Genomic DNA, 22,723 nt, shown 5'->3' with positions numbered 1-22,723 from the left:
TCCATTTCCTCTGTGAGGAATTTGTTTTACTTCTCATTATCCTCTTCTGATTTTGGTTGGTGAATGCCAAATTCTTGATATTTGACTGTGTTGAAGAAACTGGAAGGCAGCTGTACTTTGAGAAACATGGGATGTAGGAACAGAAAATCCAAGAGAACCTACTTTTTCATGGCTAGGGAAAAAATTTCCAAGACAATCCTATTTTCCATTGATAACTTACTTGCTTAAACATGGAGTTCAAACCTGACACTTAGAAAAACCAGATAAAGCAGCTATAGTGGTGGAAAAAAGACAAAAAAATAAACACCTACTTCTGTAGGGGTTCCTACTCCAGTCACCAGTGACCCACACAGGAGCCTTAGGAAAGGCTAGTGGAAAGGGGCACGTGCTAATGTACACAGCTTGTTTGCCATACTCAACTGGTAACAACTTGTCAGAGCACTAATCTTGCTATTGCTCCAATATGTTAAATTATTTGTTAAAATTTAAAATGTGTTTAAAATACATGTATTACAAGCTATACTTATATTTACACTATAATGAAATTAAAAAAGGAAAAAAAAGTGAGGTGATTTTGTTTCTTTGATAATCTTTTAACTGCCAAACTCTTCCCATCCACCCCACAACAGCATGGGATAGTCAACCTTCCCACTTACTGAAAGCAGTGATTTTTTTTTTTTTTTTTCTTTGAGCTTTTTGCAAGCTAAGGCAAAGCTGCTTTTCCTGGCACGGGGTAGAGGTCCAGGAAAACAGAGGCTCCCTCACATTTGCTTTCAGGCTCTTGGAGAACTTATAAATACTTTGTGACTGCTCTCAGAAAAATATGAATTTAGCAACCACCTTCTTTGGGAATGGATCCTTGGCTTGTGCAAACTGTCAGAGCTGAGTTGAAATCAGTTATGCAGTGTGGCATTTTGCTTCAGCTCCATGCTGTAAGTCATGAAATCCCAAACTGAGAATGGCTGTGTCAAAACCCTTGAACCACCTGCTCAGCTAGAAAAGCAGCAAAGTCTAAGGATTTATCTATATTAGATGTACACATGAAGATAATTCTGGGAAATTAAAATCCTGCTTGGGTGAACTTGCGCATTTTGGTTCTGGAGGAAAAGAGGGCATATAAATGATTTGTGTGCAAGATCCAGTGCCTTTCAGTTCAGCTGAGATGACCACATATCATCCTTAGCCATGAAAATCCTCCCAGTGGCCATAAACTGTTCTGTATGTACAGACCTTATAGTGTAGCTGCAAGTAACAAAAATCATCCTAGCAAGGGTCATATTTTTATTTTTCTGGTTTGCTTTTGGACCATAGAGTCACCAGAAGGCATGGACAGCAGGAAGAGGGATTTATGTTCCCCGTCTCTTCCAATCTGAGAACTAGAAGGCATCAAATAAAACTAGGCAAGGCTAGTTTTGAAACAGAGAAAGGAAATCCTTTTTCACAGCACTTGGCATTAGAAATGGGGACTCAAGGCCACGGGACAGGGGAGCTGCTGTTGACTTATGCACATGTGACAAAGCAATGGGGCACATTCAGAAGCAAGAACTGCTTGAAGAGTTGTCAAATGCCAAGCCTCCCACACCAGGTGTAGCAATGCACCCTGCAGCATCTGTGAGAGCCCTCTTGTGAAGCACCACTCTGTGCTTGCCCTACCCATATTTCACTGGGGAGGATACTGGAGTGATCAGCTGATCCACTACCCATTTTCTTATATTCTGGTTGTTCTATGCTGTAGTTCTGCAATATGACTCTTACACTGTTGTCTGTTGGCAAATTGTTTGTATGGTGGATGGACAAAACCACTGGATTCTCTGGAGAGCTGAACTTCTACTTAACCATCTTCTCCTTGTTCTTTAGCTTGTACTTGAGTTTTGCCTCTGCATTCAGTTATCTCTGTTCATAAAATTTACCCAGACTAATGAGTAGCCCTGTGTTAATGGAAGCTCTAGTTTTCTGTGGATAAATTATTTAGGGGGAGGAGGAATGGAAGACTGTTCTATATTGAGGACTAGGACTTTTAAAAATAAATAAAAAGAAAATAAGTCAAGAGTTAACAAAAGATTACTTCATCAAAATAAACACACCTAAAGGAACAAAACATTGTAGAAACATCCATAAGCACACCTATATTAGCGAACTTGAGACATTTCCTTGGGAGGCTAATGTAAAAAAGTATGTTTCCCTTGTGAAAACATCTGTGACGATCTCTGCTTGTTTTACCATTTTTCAATTAATCACTTTTTAAAATGTGTCATTCCCTATCTATATGGTTTATTCAGGCTAAAGTGTATATGCAGTCCTAATTTTTGCTCCATTCCCATGGCAGTGAAAAAATCACTATCTGATTATACCCTAAACTGGGAATTCAGGTTTCAACTTGATTTGTTGTTTGAGGGATTCCTTTTGTTTTTCTTCTTTTCTTTTCTCTGTGGAGAGAACTTATTGTTGCCACAGCCATGCAACAGAGATGATTCGTTCTGGATGGGAGAAATCAGCTTTGTCATGATGGCAAGGGGAAGAGCTTAGGTTACTATAGGAATTTTATCTTGCAGGATTTATATTATATATTTGTTTATTATATTTGTATATACTTTTATTCTATCCTATCCTATGTAAATGTATTATGTACTTACATAATCCAATAGGAATTAGACGAGTCTAATTTTGCTGATGGTTACTGGATCTCCCCAGATATTACAGAGCAGAACTTCACCTAGTGTGGGAAGCAATTCCATAGGTGGTAGCAGAGACTTTGACAAGTTCTGGTTCAGCCTCAAAGATTTGAAGACTCTCTGGCTTGTTTTGAACAGCACAACTTCTGCTTGTAGGCATTACAACATTTTTCCTTGGTGAAAATAGATTCTTATCCTCTGGTAATCCTGTAAATTTTCCGACTCCTCTGAACTTGCCCAAAAGTGGCACAGCATTTAGAAGGAGCCACAATTTCTCAGTAAGGGAAATTAATTATCCATGCCACCCATTCCTGAGCTTTCCAAAAATAAAGAGATTAAAGTACGGTTGTTTTCTGTAATGTCAATACCTGCACTCTAAGAATTAGAGGTATTGCAAGTTATTTGACTTAGCCCACCAAAGGTAATGATGTTTTGTTACCATAGGGAAGATTCATGCTACATTTATTAATTAATAGTTTTGATTGTACAAACCTTTGTGCTGTGATGAACTAGCCTGGGAAACCAGACATGGGAGTCATAAAATGGGCCTGTCAAGAAAAAACATGTGGCCAAGTTGGGGTCAAGTCCTATTTAGTTTGCTCTCTTCAAAATGAAGCAAGCATTTACCTGGTAGGAGTGATCAGGCTGACATGTAGTAGACTATAAGAATGCTAAATAGAAAAAATAATGAGAGGTTATCACTATGACCTCAGATTTGTAAGAAGGGGCACCTGTATTACACCAACTTTTGGCCTGTTTCCCTTTCTGAAGGCAGGCTGAACTGGCTTAAATGGGAATTGAGAAAACCCAACACTGAGTATTTTTCAAAAATCTGAAGAGCAATACACACTAGCACAATTTCATAGTACCGGCTCTACAGCTAAAACAATGCATTTCATCATGCCAACATCCCCTCTTGAGGCAACCTTTGGAAAGTGATTGCACCCAGCACATTAAAATCTCAATGATACAAGGAAACTAGATTGGAACTAGATGTTCTTTATGGTCCCTTCCAAACCAAATCATTCTATGATTCCACATGTTTTGCAACCTATCTGAAGCCTGTGAATTTTCCTTGCTCTTCAGTCTGTTCCTTGGAATGAACATCAAAGGATTTTTGAGGTCTTGCCACTGGGATTCAGAGCCCATGTGTCCCACAGCCCTTTCTTTCAAATTCTATCATAACATGGCTTTGTAACAGCTACACTATATACTACACAAGAATAGGGGATTTTGCCTAATTTCCTGAGTTTTATAATACCTCTCTGCTCAACTGGCCAAAAGACACATATTTTATTTAGAATGAAAGTTTTCCTGTTCCTATTCTTGCCTTCAACTAATACTTAGACTAACACCACTTCACAGTGACCATGGTGAGCCTGTATTTTTTAATGAGTCCATGTATTTTTTAAGAGGCTGACAAGGAACATCTGTCCAGACAGGAAAAAAGCTGTGGAAAAAGTTCCAGGGATTAAGTTTTCTGCATTTTACATTATAATGACATTTCCAATCACTTGAGAACTGCATGATTGCCTTTCATAGCTCCTGGGAATCTTGACTCAGTGAGTGAGAAATGTACTCTTAAATAATGGCACTCGTTCTAGATTTTCTCCTTAAGAATGCATCGGACCTTAATGAATCAGCTTTTTCGTGCAATCCCAATCACTGTGTAAGTCTGCCCTCTGACACTGCCTGCATGCAAATCCTTCATGCATAATTCTCAGCACACTGAATTCTTTTGGTGAGATGTCTGCAGGTTGCTGTCATTGTCAGTAGCTCTCCTGGTCTGCAACTTCACTGCCCTCTTAGCTGTGCTTTTTATTTGTTTTTTTTCCTGTTGATACTGGGTTTTTGGCTTTCTGATACGATATAATTCTTAACTAACAGCAACCATATTCCTCCCAACACTGACAAAAAAGGCTCTTTAAAGTGGAGCAAGGAGAGGAAACATGGCACTGGTCATTCAATCAGTCTTTTGTCTTGTACTTTAGAAACATTAATTTACATTAATATATGCAATTCCACAGGGAGCTCTGATTCTTATCAGCCTTATGAATCTCATGATTGACCGTGGCTCCTACTAGAGTTTGGGCTATGCAGCTGAAACACAAAGGTGAGCCTGACTTTTTTAGGATACCTGGAACAAAAGGACTCCTTCTTCCTTTCCTGCCTGTTGGGGGAAACTGACAGGAACACTTTGAAAAAAAGTATTTCAAAACTGCTTTGAAAATGTGATTGTCTAGAGACTGAACCAGGGAGAAAGTGTTTTTTGGATTATCTAACTCCAGTTATTACATCATGCTGGTACAAGAGGTGAGCTAAAAGCTAGCAATGAGCTGGCATTTAAAGCAGCTATAAAATCACAGAAATGCAAGGCTTAGTCTTGGAAGTTTAACAATGAAAACTATCTGATTCCTACTTTTATTTCCTGTTTTTATACAGAAGACTTAAATTTTATATAAGATTGTTTTCCCATTGCACATTGCTGGTCCTGCACATTTCCCATCTCCCCAAGCAGTACTGGTGCCTCTGCACTGCTAAACCCATCAGACTACTGAGAACATGGGTCTGGAACAAAGAATGATCTACTCTAATTACTTTTCAAAGCAATTGTACTTAAGAAGCACATTTATTTATTTATTTATTATGATTATTATGAAAATTATTATTTATTTATTTATTATGAATTGTTATGTTTTCCTTTATCCATACATAATGAATTTATTACAGTTGGGCAATTTAGTACACCCTTGTTTTCAATTTAATTGGATTCCCTTTAATGCCCATATTTAACCTTCAAGCTAAAAGGTTTGATATTCCTTTGAGAGTTGTATTTTCCTTTTCCCATATTACACATTTATATCTCTGTCTCTGTTGTGAAAGTCTTGTATGTTCCAGGTGGTTAAGAGGCTAAAAACCAACTAATTTATGCATGCAATTAAATAGCTTATTATAAAAGCTTGTCAAAAACATAGAACTAGAGTCAATGTATTTTTGAACTTCGAAAGCTACTTTCATGTGGAAAAGAGTTTTAAAATTTTAGCTGAATACAAAGTTATTTTCTGAAAGAGGTCAGCTTTAAAGATGGGATATTCTATTAAATCTTTTTAATATTTTCTACTTTATAAAGACAAGATGACAGCAGTTTGAGATAAAACCAGGAATGTTTAGACCAAAAAATTGAGGGGAAACAGAATTCCTAACAATGTACTGAACTATTTTTTTTTTAAAAACAACTAAAATCAGATATCAAATCATGATTATATATTATGAAAATGACTATTTTTTCTTTCATCTAAATATTTTTAAATCTCTTTAAATTTAGAATTGCTACATTTTAAAACACACTGAATGGAACAATAAATTATTCCATTGTTTCAATGCCTCCACAGAGGTCAGAATCTATGTCCATACTGACAGTTCCAGGAACTTATTCCCACATCCTCAACCAACTTTGTTGTTGCTGCTGAAGTCATTTGGAGTTGGTTACCAAAATACCTTGGCAAATGTGCTTCTTGGTGCTCTTGGTAGTGCAAGACTACTTTGGATATTTCTGACCTCTTCCTTCAGATTTGTCTACATAATTTGTTTGATGCATTAAAAAAATCACAAATACCTAAAGCATCTGGGATAAAAATTATGTTCATCTCATCTCTTTGGTGATTCTGTCATACATCTTTCTATAGTTGAATATTAAATAATTTGGCTTTATTTAAGTTTTATTAGCCTCTAGATACAGGGATATGATATATTAAGACAAATAGTCATAAAACTGTTTCAAAAGAATCATGAGATCTTGTTGATGCTGTGTTTCTTCTCTTTTCATGATCAAGACTAGAGCATTTCAGTCATGCAATCTACCAGCTGTTGTTCATATTTTCAGCAAGAGGTTTTCACAGAGCTGAAACTTTAAGAGTTTAGGAGGTGGCAGGCCTATTCAGCTTCACTGATATGTCATTAAATGCAAATGTCTACATTAGTACAGCTTTAAAGTTCAAAATTCAAACATATAATTAATGAAAACTGAAAGCTAAAGTTCCCACACTGATGTTAAATCAATCGTACTGCTCAGATTATGCACATTCAATTGTACATTGAATTGCAGAAACCAGGCAGTTGAATTAATATCTGCACACTCTAGCCAACTTCAGCAAAGAGCCTTAGCAGCTGAATTAACCAGCCCCAACTCTTTGAAAAGTAAGCTTGGACCAAAGGGAAGAGACACGGAGACTAAGGATGCACAGATGTGTGAGACTACAGTTCACATCTGACTTTGGAGTGCTACCTGCTCTGAAAACTCAAAGAAATGTTCCTAATGCATTTCTCCATGTCTCTGCCGAAAGGTTTTGTCCTCCCTTCTGCTTAGACACAAAGCAGTTCAGACAAACAAACAAACAAACAAACAAGTTTGTAGCAACAAAATGCCTGAGAGATGCATTTTGAGACAGGTATTTTATTTCTTTGGTCTTGAGCTGGCAACCTGAGCCTGTCTAAGCATTTCAATACATGACCTGTACTAGGGCCTGAGGGCACTGACCATGCTCCTTGAATCTAAAAGACAAACTGATTTCTGCTGCTAATTTAAATCACAACAGAAAGCAGCTAAAGAGTTAGGGAGGGTACTGTCATAACAGGGAGTCATGCTATTTTGATTATCCCAGTTTTATCCCACCATTTCATATCTATTTATTATTGCTGCTTTCTTTGTCCTCCAGTCCTGCAGCCTACTCCAAAATTCACACTTATGTCTTATAGGAATCATATCTAGAACAATGAGTTCTAAATGTAAGGAATAGTTTATTTCCTTACCAGAAACTGGCACTTTCAGTGGGAAGACTAATAAAGCTTCAGTCAACTGTCAACCAGAAGCCTCCATCTTTTGCTTAAATACTGTGCAAAAGTCTTGTAGGCTTTATTTAGGATTATTGTAGGATTTATTACTGGGCGTATTACACACCACACACATTCACCCTTCCCCACCCACTTACAGCTTCAAAGAATTGAGTGCCACATCAACAAGGGTATTCACAAAGCATTTAGTACTTGCAGGACTTGAGCTGCATAGGATAAGGAGAAAAAAGAAAAAAAAAAAAAAAAAAAAAAACAACAACCCAACCAAAACCAACAAAAAACCAAACCAGACAAACCTGTAGTGTAATATTACCCAAGAGATGGTGATGTCAGCCTGTTAAGCTTCTTGCACAATTTTATAAGTGAACATTTTTGTTCTTGTAAAATGGAGTGAATTGTTTCCTGGATTGCTTACGACCCATTCATTTTTTATAAAGCCAGCATTTCATTTTCTAGGTCTGATTTCTGATTATTCAGGCTTTGCTTTAAGCTGCATAAATCCAAGTACCATTCTGGTTTGATAAATTCCTATTTTGCTTCACTTTCACTGGAATGGAGCCTTTCTGAAAAGTATTTTACATTATGGAATATTATACAAACATAAAAGTGATAATTGATTCACATATTACCAAAATGAAATATTAGTTTTTTATACACCAAAGTGTATAAAAGCTCTAAGTTTTGTTTTGCAAAGTATTTCTTATTTTTAGGTAAAATCCCTCCCCCCAAATTCAAAATGCTATAAATTCCTGCAGAAAAGACATGTAGCAACTCTGTGTTTTTCAACTGACTGATTTACAATAGATTAAAACAGTGAATTGTGTGAATAAGGCTGCTAGTTGACAATTTAAATTTAAATATAATATATTTAACTTGCAATTTTCTACTGAAGTTTAGGAATTTTCTGTTTGGTTACCCAAGCAAATTTAAGTATGCTACACTACTGCTATCAAAATTGTGGCCAATATTGCCCTTTCACATGCATTTTCCAAAGCAAATATCTGGGTATTTGCCCCAGGACTGTGTCAAATACTGTCTGTAATTGGGTGCTAAGCTATGATGAGGATAGTCCTTCCGGAAGTGGCGTGACACCCTCAGTGTTACTGGAGGCTGGTGAGGGCAGCAACCTGAAAAATGGCCACAATCCCATCACAAGATACTGGAGTGTTTACTAATGTCATAAAATCATAATCACAAGGAGGAGAAAATTATAAAGCAATTATAATACCCTGTGCAGCTTGAATTGAACTGTGGAGGATGTCTTGTTACTCTATCCTTGTCCCTTTCTTCTTCAAGCCGCAGGGAAGGATGCAACAGGAAGCCAAAGTATTTAGTTTCATAGAGGAGTGCACTCCTTCCTACCTCCAGCTCAAGCCCCAAAGAGTTTCAAAGAGTCAGAAAAACAGGTAAATCAAACCTCTTAAAAGAAATAACACGTTTGTTGGGTGGCCATCCTATACAACCTGTTTATGTGTGACACCCCAGCAAGAAGAGGCTGAGATTGTTACAGAGGATGGCAAACAAAAAATAAAACCAAAAAAACCCAACCAACTAACTAAACAAAAAAAACCCCACCAAGGCAAACACAGAGCTTGGGATTTGAAAAATTCTTGAAAGCTTTCTGTCTGAAGGCATGAATCTGTGCCTAATTAATGAGAAAAATTTTCCTAGGTACAAATTATCCTCTAACACTTTTGCTCTGCATTTTCTTCTACTGTTGATTTATTAAAAAAAATATGGATATTGATCTAGCACCAGTATCCAACTGTGACGGACAAAAACTCTCTAACAGTTTTAAAGTTAGAAAGTGTATGTTTACTGCGACGCCGGACAGCGTGCGGGATAGCTCCCAAATACACACTGCACCTTTCAAATGATTACAGAGTCCTTTTTTCCACACAAGAATTGAATACCCAAAATGCAAATACATATTCATAATTTTGGTACATCCCATTCCTCGCTTTCTATGCTAATCATTTCAAAAGCTATTAAGCATGCGCAGTTTGTTCCTTGAAATGGGCCGGTGGTCCCTTTCATGAGGAGGGGTCCCAAAATGAGGAAGTAAATGAAGTCTTCCTCATTCTGACCTTTCTACCTTTTTAATGCAAATATGACAAATGAACCTTGGTAGAACTCCCATTCCTTGTCTTCAATTGGTTTCAGAACAGAGGAGGCCCACAATTGTCTTATGTTCCTAAAAGCTATTTGTCAGTTTCTATATTCTTCATTATAAACCCAGCTAACTAAACATTGTGTTGACAAGCAATCAATTATTAGTTAACTACTAACTCTTAACTTCATCAAGGCCTACTTACAGAATCTTTTTATTTTAATTAACTCTAGTAAGGCTTGTCTTTAACTAAAATCTTAGCTCCTCTAAAATCTCTAAATCTCTTAAAGTTTATGTTTCACTGTCATCATTTGCATCCTATTCTGGATGCCCCATGGTCATACGGGACCAGCAAATCTAAAATGGTAGATTACAGCATTATTTCTCCTAAAATCCTTTCCTTTGTTAGTTTCCTAAATAATCTGTGTGTTTATCTGAGTCTTGGTGCATCCAAGATGGCAATTTTCACACACAGGTTCCTGTACATTCCTGTCTCATGGAGGCCCATACAACCTCAGTGTTCTCAGGGTTATATAAAAATAGCAGCCTCATACAGATGTGGGGTATACATTTCAGAAGGTCACTTTTTGAAGACAGACAATGAATGTTGAATGAGGAATAAACAAATACTTGACCAAAGAAGCACACTGAGGACTTCAAAAAAATATGGACAGTAAAAGCCCCTAAGCTCCTCCAGGAGGTATTTATAGACAATTCAGGCAGGAACACTCTCCTGGTTTGCATTCAAGTTTAACAGCAGCATTCCATAAATAGGCTATACAGACAAAAGGAAAGCATAGCTGAAGCCTAAAGATAGAAGGCTGTTCTTTCAGAGTTGCAGATGTTTTCATCATTAGCTCAGTTACAGTAAGCCTTATTTGTGTGACTTGAAGTGGCAAAGAGGTGACAAAGGCAAACTCCTTGATGTTCAGTGTCTTCAGAGCACTCATATAGGTAACACCCTTTAATTCTCTACTTTCTGCCTTGTTTATTGGATTCTTTTAAAACTAGATGCTGTTAAAATCACTTATTTTGCTAGGAAACATCATAAAAACAAGTACTCCACATTAATTCACAAACCAGCCCCACTTAAGACACAAATCACACAAGCTCAACAGGGCACATCCTCCCTTCAGTTCTAGCAGCATTAATGTGGCATACAAGAGTTAATTCAATTAACTTCATCTTTGCAAAGAAAAGAACATGTGTTGGCCCAGATACCCACAGAATCTCTGTGGAGTAATGTCAGTGCTCTCATTAAGGCAGGTTGCAATGATAATTATATTGTGGTGGGTTGACCTTGGGTGGCTGCCAGGTGTCCACCAAGCTGCTCTATCACTCAGCTTCCTCAGTTAGACAGAGGGGACAAGCTACAACAAAAATCTTGTGGTTGCATTAAGGACAGGGAGAGCACTTGGCAATCACTGTCATGGGCACAGCAGATTCTGGCAAAATTAATTTCTCCAATTCACTGATGAGCTGTGCTTTGGCCAGCATTGGGGCCTTCTTGGAGGTATCTGGAATTTTCCGACATGGAGACAGCTCCTGATATCTTCTCATAGAAACCACCCCTGCAGCTCCCTGCTACCAAAATCTTGTCATGTAAATCCAGCAGGTCCCAGTTGAAAAAAATCTCCAGTCTTGCATCGGAAATAATAATCTGAATTTCTTATGCTCCCTGGCTAAATGGCTAGTATGTTTAGTGGAGAGAATAGGAGGACTCCAGGCACTGAGTTGTGCTTTTTCCAGAAGATGTCCTGGACACAGGCTGTTTTAAGTGTCAGGATATCCAGGGCCTGGATAGCAGCAAATTGAGCTGTCAGATGGGTGTGGTGCTGGAGGTAGTTCTCTGGTGTGTGAAGGACTTGGAATTAAGTCCTTAATCTTCTACATGCAGTCCAGTGTGACCTTAGCAGGCCTTAATTGCCCATCTGGAATACAGGATGCATAACACTTCTCTACTTGATGGTGGTGCACTGAGAATTGTTTCATTGAAGGTCAGGCACATGACACTAAGGCAAAAGGAAACCTAACTATAGAAGACTGAAAATACTAAAGGTAAAAAGAGTTTGCCTGTACTATATTTCCTCACTAATGCAAGAGTTAGAGCAAGATTTGATCAAAGATCTATTCTAGAAGATAGTACATAGCAATGATGATGATTTGTGTCGCAGAGGTGGTGCAGCAGATGGTGACATGAGACAAAAAGGTGTTATTATGTTGCTGATTTTTCTTCAGATTCATACTCTTTTGAAAAATCTTTATCTGTGCATAATCAGTGTTAGAAAAGAAATATGAAAGAATGGAGAATACTGCAAAACAAATGCATTTAACCAAATGTTATCAAATAGTGAATAGAACATAGGATAACCATATGCGTGTTTTATTAAAGTAGATTGACAGCTGAAAAGCAGCCTTTGTTAATAAGATATTGTCAAAAGGTCACTAAAATGCCTCCCACCTGGGAATCCTATGCGCACACTGAAACCAGTGTACCTTTGTAGAAAAATCCGTGCTAAAAAGCACATTAAAACCTGAGACGTGTGGAAAGTAGGAGTCAAAGTGCCTAAACTTTACTCACTGATATTCTTTAGAGCACATAGGTCCATTTCAGGTCCATTTCTCTCTATCATACTCTATAGAGCTGTAAACCTGCTGCAGTGCATGTCTCTCACAAGAAAGGTTGAGACTCCAAGTCAAATAGACATGGACTTTTGGGGAAAGACACTTTGTTCATACCAGAATACATTTTCTTCTAGAGCTCTCCTAATTAAGGGCTTCCTGCTTTTTTTTTCCCTGAAGACGAAAGCTTGCCTTTCTTTGAGTCAATGGGAGTTTTGCCGTGAATTTTAGCAATACCAGGATTGTGGCTTCCATGTACTTGCATTATTATTCTTTGCTTCTCTTTCAGACACCACTGAGCACAAAACTTGGTATCATAAGCTTCAGAAATGGAAATCAAATTAAAAACCCAAGAGATATTACAACTCAATCATATAGATCAGCCACTGGCCCTCAGATGGGACACAGAATCTGAAGGGAAAACCAGATGCAAGTGTCAGCAGCTGCTCCTGAGCTGCCCTTACTTAGGTGGGCTGGAGGAAGGCTGAGCTGCAAACATCCTGACTCTTACCCACAGCTGCCTTCAATCCTGATACTCCCCCTTCTGCTGCAGTCTTGATCTAATTAAACTGTCATCACACTGTTAAAGTAATGCTTCCTGGGCATTTTATGGAGCTTGGATGAAGTGGAAAAGGGGAAAATGAAGGATTCATTGAGTCCATGACACAGGGAATCAACACAAGGCATGTTGGTATCTAATCCCACCATAAAGTTAAAATAGATTTAGAATGAGATAAGGGAGGGAGGAAAAAAAAAGGAATGTTTTTCATGATGAGTTAATTGCCTGACCTGTTTTCATAGGGGGTCATGGTCAAGCTTGAAATCATGGCTTTGAAGGTTTTTGTGCTTAACAAGGAAGAATTGTATCAGCTCACAGAGACAGGAGCTGTGAGCTTTGGTTCCAGCAGTGCCGCAGTGGCTGTTTACCTTGTGGGGCACCAGGACTGAGAGGTTTTGCCTGGGAGAGAGGAGTGCACAGAGGAGCCATGGCAGTGCTCGCTTTCCAGGCTCTCCTGTACCTCTGCCACTACAAAGGATATACACTAAGACAGCTTGCTTCCATGATTCCAGAAGGAATCCATAAGGAAACTGAGATTTTCCATCTTTTCCCCTTGACTGCATTGCTTTCCCCCCTGCTACCTGTAATTTCCTTACTTTTTTCTGACCTTGTGCAAAGAATTTGTGTGCAAACACCTCAGAGTCAGCCAAAACCTAAACTACATGATTTGCTTTTTTCCTACCCCAGTGGCTTCTTTTACATTTTTAGGGTTTTTGTTTGCTTGTTTGTTTGTTTTGTGGTTTCTTCTGTGTGTGTGTGTGGGTGGTGTTTTTTTGGATGCTGTTTTTTGGTTTGGAGTTTTTTTGAGATTTCAAGCTGTTTTCAGTGCTTAGTATGTAGGTTCCAAGTTCTCAGCACTTGGTAACTCCACACCTTTTATTTTCAATTGTGGCCTCCAGTTCATTTCAGCACACCAAACATATTTGTACTATGTGTTAGTATGGTATGAAGGACCCAGCAGTCAAATGGCAAAAAAACAAGGTTTGAAACTGCATTTTCACAAAGCTGTTTTCAGGATCCCCAAGATTTTCTAATTGTGCAGATAGCAAAATCTGCCATTACTCTCCATGCAAGAGTGCTTATTTCTGGTAAAGGTCCAACATCTGATGGAAGTGTGGAGTCTGATGGTGCCTAATTAGGCCTCTAGCTTGTGTTCTGCATGCAGTAAAACTCCCTGTTGCAAAACTGGCTTTCCTCTGCTGCATCTACGGTACCAGACACAACTGGAACCCCATGGCAGCAAAACACGTGCAGCACAGGAGAAATGGCCAGCTCCTGTGAATGATAAAGATAGGGCTCCACTGCACATGTAATGTGATGTGCCCTGAATAATACCTTGTGCATATGCCATGGATGAAGAGAGGTTTCTGAAGGATCATCACACATCTTCAGACCCTGGGTTGAGCTAATGGCTGCTGCTCTGATTAGTATCATGATACTGGGTTTTTTTTTTACATCTCAGAATGTTATTAATAACTGTTTATTTTCTAGGTGGTAGCTCCATGGAGGTTTTAAACATGCAAAACATCATAGCTGAAGGAGTCAAGAGTGCTCACACAAGTGTCTCACCCAATATCACACTTGCAACAACTCAGGCTTGAAATGGCTGCAAATAAAAGCATCAGGAGAGAAGGAAAGCGGAAAAGCAGACCCACTCCCATTCATCGGAACAAAGGTATTTTCTGCCAGATACCTTTATAAGTGCTGAAGCGATCCCTTGAGGATCAAACAGAATACATCTTTAGGGAATTCTAAATGCACTCGTGTACTTGCTTTCAGTGCTGGCGCAATGGTGACAGCCGAGCCGTCACAATAAGCTACCCGTTGTTAGCCTGCACTCAATCATCAGAGCCACCTGAGGTGCCTGTGTGTAGCCTTTTAGTTCTCACTGCTGTGATGTCTTGTTACTCAAAAGAAAGCCACTGAAGGGAATATGACTGCCAGAACAATAGCATGCTCTTGCTTCTATTCCAATTACCACAGTACACACAAAAAAATAACATTGTATTAAGAAAAGCAAAAATTAAAAACCTAATAACATGAAGAAAAAGTTGGAACATATCCAACAGGACATTTCTCTGTCAGAAGATAAGGCTTAGCTAAAATCAGAATACACTTTGGAAACGTGTCTATCCTGATAACATTTTTCTCAGAGCCCGGTCAACTCTCCAGTAATTGTTGGAATTGAAATAGCATGGATTTTTTTCTATGCTCTGTTCCTATTGATTTTGAAATTTGATTCAGCCTATTTAACTTGTTTTATAAGCATACCTCTCATATTAAATGCTCCTGGATTACTGCTGTTGGACATAAATACAAACATAGCCTAGCTTCCCTATATGCCCTTCCATTAATTATTCTGATCCACTGCTTTGCACCTTGTATACGTATTTAGGCTGAAATAAAACAAATTAGTAACTAACAGATCACTCTGAAATCAGAGAGAAGCAAATCAGAACAGAGACTGCTCCCTGGAAACTGATCCAAGGATACCTTAACCTAATGGTAAGTTTAAAAAATTTGTTCTATATTTGTTATGGGTGTGATTTTTAATTGCACCTTTTCTCTTTTTGTGTCACTCAGAGAAAAAGGGGCTATTTGAAAAACTTTAAAAAATATTCCTTCCTTGCTGCTCCAAATAAATGAAAGTCTAAACTTTTGGCATAAATGTTCTTTATGGCAATTTTTAAAAAAAATTAAAGCCATGAAAATGATGCAGAGACATAAAATATTTGGTTCGTTCAATGTCATTGAATAAGATGTGGTATAGTTTTCAGTTCACTATGACATGCAAATTTTATGGAGAAGTATGGTCTTTATTTAGCCAAAAGTCTCAAAAAGAAAAAGCAAAAAAAAAAGTCATGTTGAAGTCAGATGTTTACCTAAATACAAGACCACAAATGTTTTTGGTATTACTGTAATAAGAGGGGATTTGTGTTGATGTGGCCAGATTGCTCTAAAGGAATATCTGATCCTATCTTTAATGTTCCTATTTAGTAAACACATCAAGTAATATTCTGAATATGCATCTAATGGCTTTTATAACCTTTTACAAACTAATTAGAAAATAAGCACTACTTGGAATTAGGCAGTCATAATTAAGCTGGGGAAATGCAGGTATGCACTAGGTCTAACCAGAAAATTGATTTGTTGTCTTCCAACACTGAGATTTTTCCTTCTGTTGCACTTTGGACTTGTCTATTTTAGCCTAAGCAGCCAGCTATCAACACCAATCCCACCTCGAGTGAGAAAACCCAACCTCTACGAAGAAAAGCTTCCAGTTTCCAAAGCCACACTGGGCACATCCCTGCGCCAGTTCACAGGACTGAATACAAGAGAGTGGAAATGGTCCTAAGCAGCAGAATACTCAAGAAGCCTTGCACACTGCTTGCTATTGAGGGAAAATTGGATGCCGTCCATGGGAATCACCCCCAAATTTGTCAAAGGGTAATTATTACTAAATCCTATTTATATTAATGATTATATTAATAATTGCATATTATTAATTGCTACACACTAATTGCCTGATAATTAATCTAAATAATAGATGTGAATTGTTCTATATTATTTAAATAAATTATTATATAGAATTTAAAGAAGTAAGTATCGAGAAAATATTTTAAAAGCCTGGACACCAGCAGATGATGCTCTGTCTGGCTTCATTGGCAGGACCTGGCTATCCAAAGGCCGTTTACTTCCTGGGGATCGCTTGTGCATGGCTCAGTGGCACACTGACCCACGCTGACCCACCAGTAGGACTGGGGAGAAGCACTTAAGGATTTCTTGTGCTGGGGAAGCCTTTCTGCGAGCCTCTACAAGCATAGTGTCCACAGTGCTCCCTTTGCTCCCTCTACTGGAAAATGCCTTTGAGCGTATGGAAATCGTCACAGAGTCCAAGCTTGGCCTCTCTGCCAAGTCTGAAAGCACCCATTAAGACACCTTCCTGTAAATTCGGAAGTTTGCCGAAACACTTTTGGTAAGGAGAGAGAAAATTGCCTGCTACCAGCAGACACAATGGTAAAGGAAACTGTTCTCGAGTTCTCAACTAGCAGGAAAGGGAGAGCCTCCAGGATCAGCTGCTGCTCAGATTCTGTTTCCACAGCTCTAGTGGTAGCTTTAATTATTTCTGCTATCCTCATTAGAAGGAGTATGCAAAATACTGCCTACTCTTTCTTTGCAGGGGATGTAATAGAATTTAGGCAGAAAAACTACCTGGGAATCTTGGAAAAAAAGGATGAACAGGGAAGTGGAGAGGGGTCCCTCTCTTCCCTGTCAAATTCCTTCCCAAGCTGTAGCTGGCAACAGGACTCAGAAATTTGCTTTAGAAAAGCACAGCTGTAACCTGCCTGGTAACATTAGGGACAAGGGTAAGATGATAAAGGTGATCTACCTTAAAAGTGAATGCAAGTGTAAGATGGTAGATAGGGAGCCACTTTAGCTCTTCCCAGATTGTTATGATATAAACAGTGCTGCTTCAAATAAAACTAATGCTTTAAATTGTCATAGTCTGGTGTATAATTAATCTTTGCAGCATCCCTGCTAGACAGGAAGCTGTCACCAGTCCAGGTCTACAGAAGAGAAAACTGAGGCAGGAATATTGAGAAGCTGGTGCTGTGATTTGTGATTTCAGACATCCCCATCTGCTGTCACCTTTCAATAAAACCAGGTGATGGCTCATTGTGTCTCTATTTATGAGGGCTGCAGTGTTTTCCAAAGTGCTAAGACCACATGGTAGTGAGTGCCCTTTGTCCAGCAGTTTAGGACATGGCATTATTACAAAGACTCACTGCCCTTTAAAACAAGACAGCTAAGAGGTAGTACTAAAACAATGCCAACAGTTTTAAGTGGAAGTTAGTGTCTCACAGCCTCCCTGTAACCCATGTCCCTGCTCAAGCACTACAGCCCATCTGTTCCCTCAACCACATGTTAATGGGAGATGTACTGTGCCTGGGAAAATCAGGACACATCAAGGACAAGTTGACATTTCCAATGCAGAATTTCCTCTCTGATCTTTAAGATGTCTTTGGTACCCTGGTAATTTTGAAATTAGACAGGGACTATCACAAATACTTTCCGCATTTTCCAATCCAATTTAGCCACAAATATTGCAGTGCTTCATTTTTGGTCTGTAAGTGGTGGTGTGTACAAAACAAACTGAGTGGGTTTTGAGTCAAAAGCTTATCCTCACAAATAGTTTCTGTGGGACAGCAGACCAGAAGACTCACAGTAATCTGTGTATTCAAGCCTCACTTTCAGAGGAAGAGGCACAGGAGAACCATGGGTTCACTGGGGGCCACTGGGACTTCCATAAGACCCAGTTCTGGCCCTGCAGCTGTGCCCCTGTACGCCCACTCTGCTCTCTTTATAAAGTCAGAGTCAGTCCCAGATCCTACTTTAATAATTATAGACAGAAGATACACAGAGGCTATTATTGTCTCTACTACAACCACAGTGGAGACTCAACTGATGCAATCCAAATCACTGCCTAAAGTGAAATGGGCACACTGAAGAGGAGAACCAGTGTAGGGGCAGAAGGGTGGGTAGAAATAGGAAGAGCAAAAAAAATGCTTTGAGTCTCGACAGCAAAATGAGAGTATCACTGAGGTGGGAGGGGCAGAGATGGCTGAGAGGTGCAAGGAGATGGGGAGAGGTGCATTTTCCTGGAGCCTCCCACCCGGGCACATCCCCCATCCTGCTGTAGGGCACAGCCACCTCCCAGAGCCACCATCAGATTTGTCCCTTGTCACTTCGTGGCTGTGTCTAGTCTGTCTGGCAGGTTTTGTAGTCTTGCTGCAGGCTTTTTTGCAGGACAAAATCAGCTTCAAAAGCAGGACCCAGTCCTAAGGTGTCTCAGAAGGGGGGTGGGAGGCAGATGCCCACTCTCCCTTGAGTCCTCAGGGGCACAGGGAGGCTTCCTCTAAAGGCCTGTCCCTGGAACTGATCATGATATAGAACTGTGCTCCTTCATCACTCTTCTCCTATTTAAGTGAACTTCCCTAATCTCACCACACAAGGGAAAAAAAAGTAATCTCTTTAATCATGGTGATGGTTGTGGCACAGTGTGATTATAAGGCAGGATAAGGATGTCACAGATATTGTAGGTGACTTACATATATCTTGCGGACAAGATGACACCAATAAAATTTATAAGCATGAAAATCCTCTCTCTGAAAGCCTCACTCTCACCTTCCAATAATTCAGTGGAACTCAATGCTATGTGTGTAGTAGTGATTATGGAGTAAAGGTTTTGTACCACAGGAGTGGATGAAGACAGAAGCTGTACAGACATTTAAATGTGCCTGGACAATCTCCTTGAGAGATCCAGTTTGAGATCTGTTTACTTGATTTACAAGAAACTGGAGACAGCCCATGGTAGTGATTTACAAGATTTTTAGAAGATTGATAAAGCTACAGTATTCTGTGCTATTGAACACAGCAGCAGTTTTTGTCCCAGACAGAGGATTACAAGTAGGTTAATGAGTTGTTTAAACATTTCAGTATTTTATTCTTTTTATGCACATAATTAAATGAGGAAATAAAAGACAAATACAAAGTGATCTTAAAAATAAAGAAACAATATGAAAGGGAAAGGAAATTAGAGAGCAAGAAATTACACAGCAAAAAAAAATGGCTAGAACAAAGCGATTCCCATACACAGATAAATTATCTGGTGTATTTCATCTCTTTGTACTTGCAGACTGTCTGTGAGTAGATCATGACTTCTTCAGAGCTAATAACACTTAGAGCTCCACTAATGAATTACTGATCATTTTCTAAGCTTCATAACTTAACCTCTTTTTTTTTTCTCTGTGCATGGAAAGTATTTGGTCTTTCAGCTGTAACCCAAGAGAGCCCCAAAACTCACTGCCACACAGTTTCCTGAATCCTGTAAGCATCTGTTGTAATGTCTGTGGGCATGAAGTTGCCAAAGCCTTGTTTAATACTTCTGCATCTGCAACTGAGAGCCCTCTGGCTTTAGTACTCAAGAAAACACAAGTTGTAACTGGGGCTTTTCACATATCCAGGTTGTTTTTGGTGGCTCCCTCCCATGCCATAGCATGTGGTGTCAGCTCATCCCCAAATCACCTTAACTAAGACATTTTCAATGAGACCAGTTACCTCCTTCCACAGGCCCAGTAGAAAATTAAAATTCTACCACCTGTCAGATTTGCTTAAAAGCTGTCAAAAAGGCCCAGAAATTTTGGAGAGAAAGATAACAGTTGAACTGCATTACTGCCTAGCCTTTCTTTCTACAGGAAAGTATAATCATAAAGAAATGATCAAATTATCATTATCATTTACAACTTGCAGAGAAATACTTAAAAGGAAGCAGCTGAAACACAGGCATTGCATGAAAATGTTCTCCTTTATCTGGCATGGTTATCAAATAAAACTTCCCATAACTTCAGTGGAAGTGAGTTGGCAAGGCAGGCTGAACGTGTCCCTTGGTACAGTACAAGATGCAATTACAGTATGAAGTAAAACTGGTAGAGATGAAAATCAAATATTTTTCTCACCCCAATATTAACTTGAGTACAAAAAGCTGTGATCTATTTCTGTTCTCCAGATATAATAATTTAAGAAACTACTCCAAAACATTTTCAAAAAGACATTTTTTCCCCAGCTGACCCACTACAATATTGTAGAACTCTTATTTGGTGCCTTTCTACAAAGCCATGTGGATTTGTTTTCAGTGATTTATCTCTGTTACCTAAGAAGACAGTGCTTTAGCTCCCACTATCATAACAGTCTTGAGCTGTCTTTTTGCCTAACTGGCCACTGATCTTATAACCATTCTTGCTGCCTATCGTGCTCTGCACTCCATTGATTTCAGTACAGCTTTGCTAGGGTACAGAAGCATGGGTTAATAGCCCCAGCTGCAGGATTAGAGTTTATAGGGCTCTCATATGGAGGCAGTTGAAAAACACCAAATATTTTTCAGAGGAAAGTTTTTAATCTTAAAAAATGCCATTGAAAACAGCCTTTTTTTGTTACCAATGAAAAATGAAACTGAAAACAGAAAAGACTGACCAAAGCAATAAAAAAGTGCATTTTTCCCTATCTTGTTTTTCTGTATGATTTGTTTTCAAAAAACAGGGAAACAAGAATGATGCCTTTCCCATGAAAGCCCATTTCACACAGAAAGTCTTGTTTTGAGTGAAAAGTTACCAGATAACTTCTCTAAATAAGGCCACAGGACAGCTGTAGGGCCAAAGGATTGTCACATTCAGCAGTGCAACCAGTGCAACCAGTAATCCCTTTAGCTCTGCTCTTACTAAACCACACTGCAGTGCTGCAACTATGGAAGGCCCTTGAGGAAAGCAATAGCTTCTAAAATACCTCTCTCGTGTCATGTGAGTCTTTTTTTTTGGCAGCCTCTCATTAAGGCCTGCCCAGGCCCTTTCTTGCTTGGGTTGCAGGTTTGGGAGAGATCATAGTCAATACTTGCTGCTATTTGACTGGAAGACTGTCAGGCTCAAAGTAATTCTTTCAGTGACACTCTCAAACCTTTGAGATCAAAGGTGCTGACTGAAGTTGGTTTTCACATCGAGATTACAGCATTATTTGATTTCATAACAGTGTAATTCCCAGAGAAGACATGAGTCGATTATGCAGTCGTTGCAGGAGTGCCTCAAATCTCCCAGGGAGAGATGTATCCCATAAAACCAATTTTAAAGAAAGGGCAATTGACCCTAGTGGCATTTTTTTTTTTTTTTTGTGGTGGTGTGTTGTTGTGGTTTTGTGGTTTTTTTGGGTTTTTTTTTTTTTTTTTTTTTGGAAAACTGCAAGTCCTATTAAGATGCTGTGGAAATAATTGAGCCTGACAGCCCGTGGCTTCAGTAAACTCTCTGCTGGGCGTGGGGGTAAGTCTAGAAGCCAGCTGAGGGCAAGGCTGTGGATCACAGACCCCACACTCTCATTTGAAAGGTACACTGCTAAAACAGAGGCCGCTTATGAGACTCCAGGGAGCACTCCACAGAATTTTGCTGCAAGTCTACAGACAAGTTCATGCCTCTTCATACAGTGTGGGAAAGAGGTGCAAGTTTATGAATGGAGACAGAAAAGAGTGGGACTTGGAGCTTTTTAATAACCACATCAGAGCTTAGAAAGTCATGTACAGACAGTGCCAGATCAAGTTAAAGACCAGTAAAGGATACAGTCTAGCAATGAAGGCTTCCAACTGCTGTATGGCAAAAATTACTGATACATACTTCTTACTGTAAGATTTTCCTTACCAGAAGAATGAAAATAACATTTCCCCAACCCACTGTTGTGCCATCCTGTAGGCACAACTTTCTCTGCAGAAAAAGGTGGGTAAGATAGAAAGAACATCTAGGCCACACTAGAACTTGTTTTTGAGTCTATAGATCTCCTCTTGGGCAGGCAGTCATGGAACAATACTTCACATTAGGAGAGGCACTGCTGTTTAGAAATCTTTATTCTAGGTTCTATTTCTAAATTGCATTTAGAAATCTTTGTTTAAAAGTGAGTATGTAATAAATTTCTGCATTATTTCTGAAATTGCAATTGATATATTGTTTTCAGAACATGAAGACAGACAGACAACTGGCCTGGGGGAGTAAAATGGCACAAACAACTCCTTGAAGTTAAAAAAGGCACAGTAAAATATCTAAGGAGGAAAAAAGTACCAAATTCATTAGTCATTGTTATTCAAGGGTTAAGTGTTGTGTAACTACTCACAGTAATTGATGTTTAATAAAGAAGGAACAAACTTTAAATCTTTCTTAGGTGCTGGGTCTAAAACTGAGCCATCAGCAGAGACTGCATGGCAGAATCCCAGGTCAACTGGGCTGTGTATGCAAAGAAATGACCAACTTTCCTATTCCAGCTCATAAACAGGAAAGAGATCTGTTTTCACAAAGGATGGCCACCAAAATGCTTCTTTCC

Source organism: Vidua chalybeata, chromosome 4, assembly GCF_026979565.1.
Source record: "Vidua chalybeata isolate OUT-0048 chromosome 4, bVidCha1 merged haplotype, whole genome shotgun sequence".
Lineage (NCBI taxonomy): Eukaryota > Metazoa > Chordata > Aves > Passeriformes > Viduidae > Vidua > Vidua chalybeata.
Note: the sequence above shows the minus strand (reverse complement) of the source record.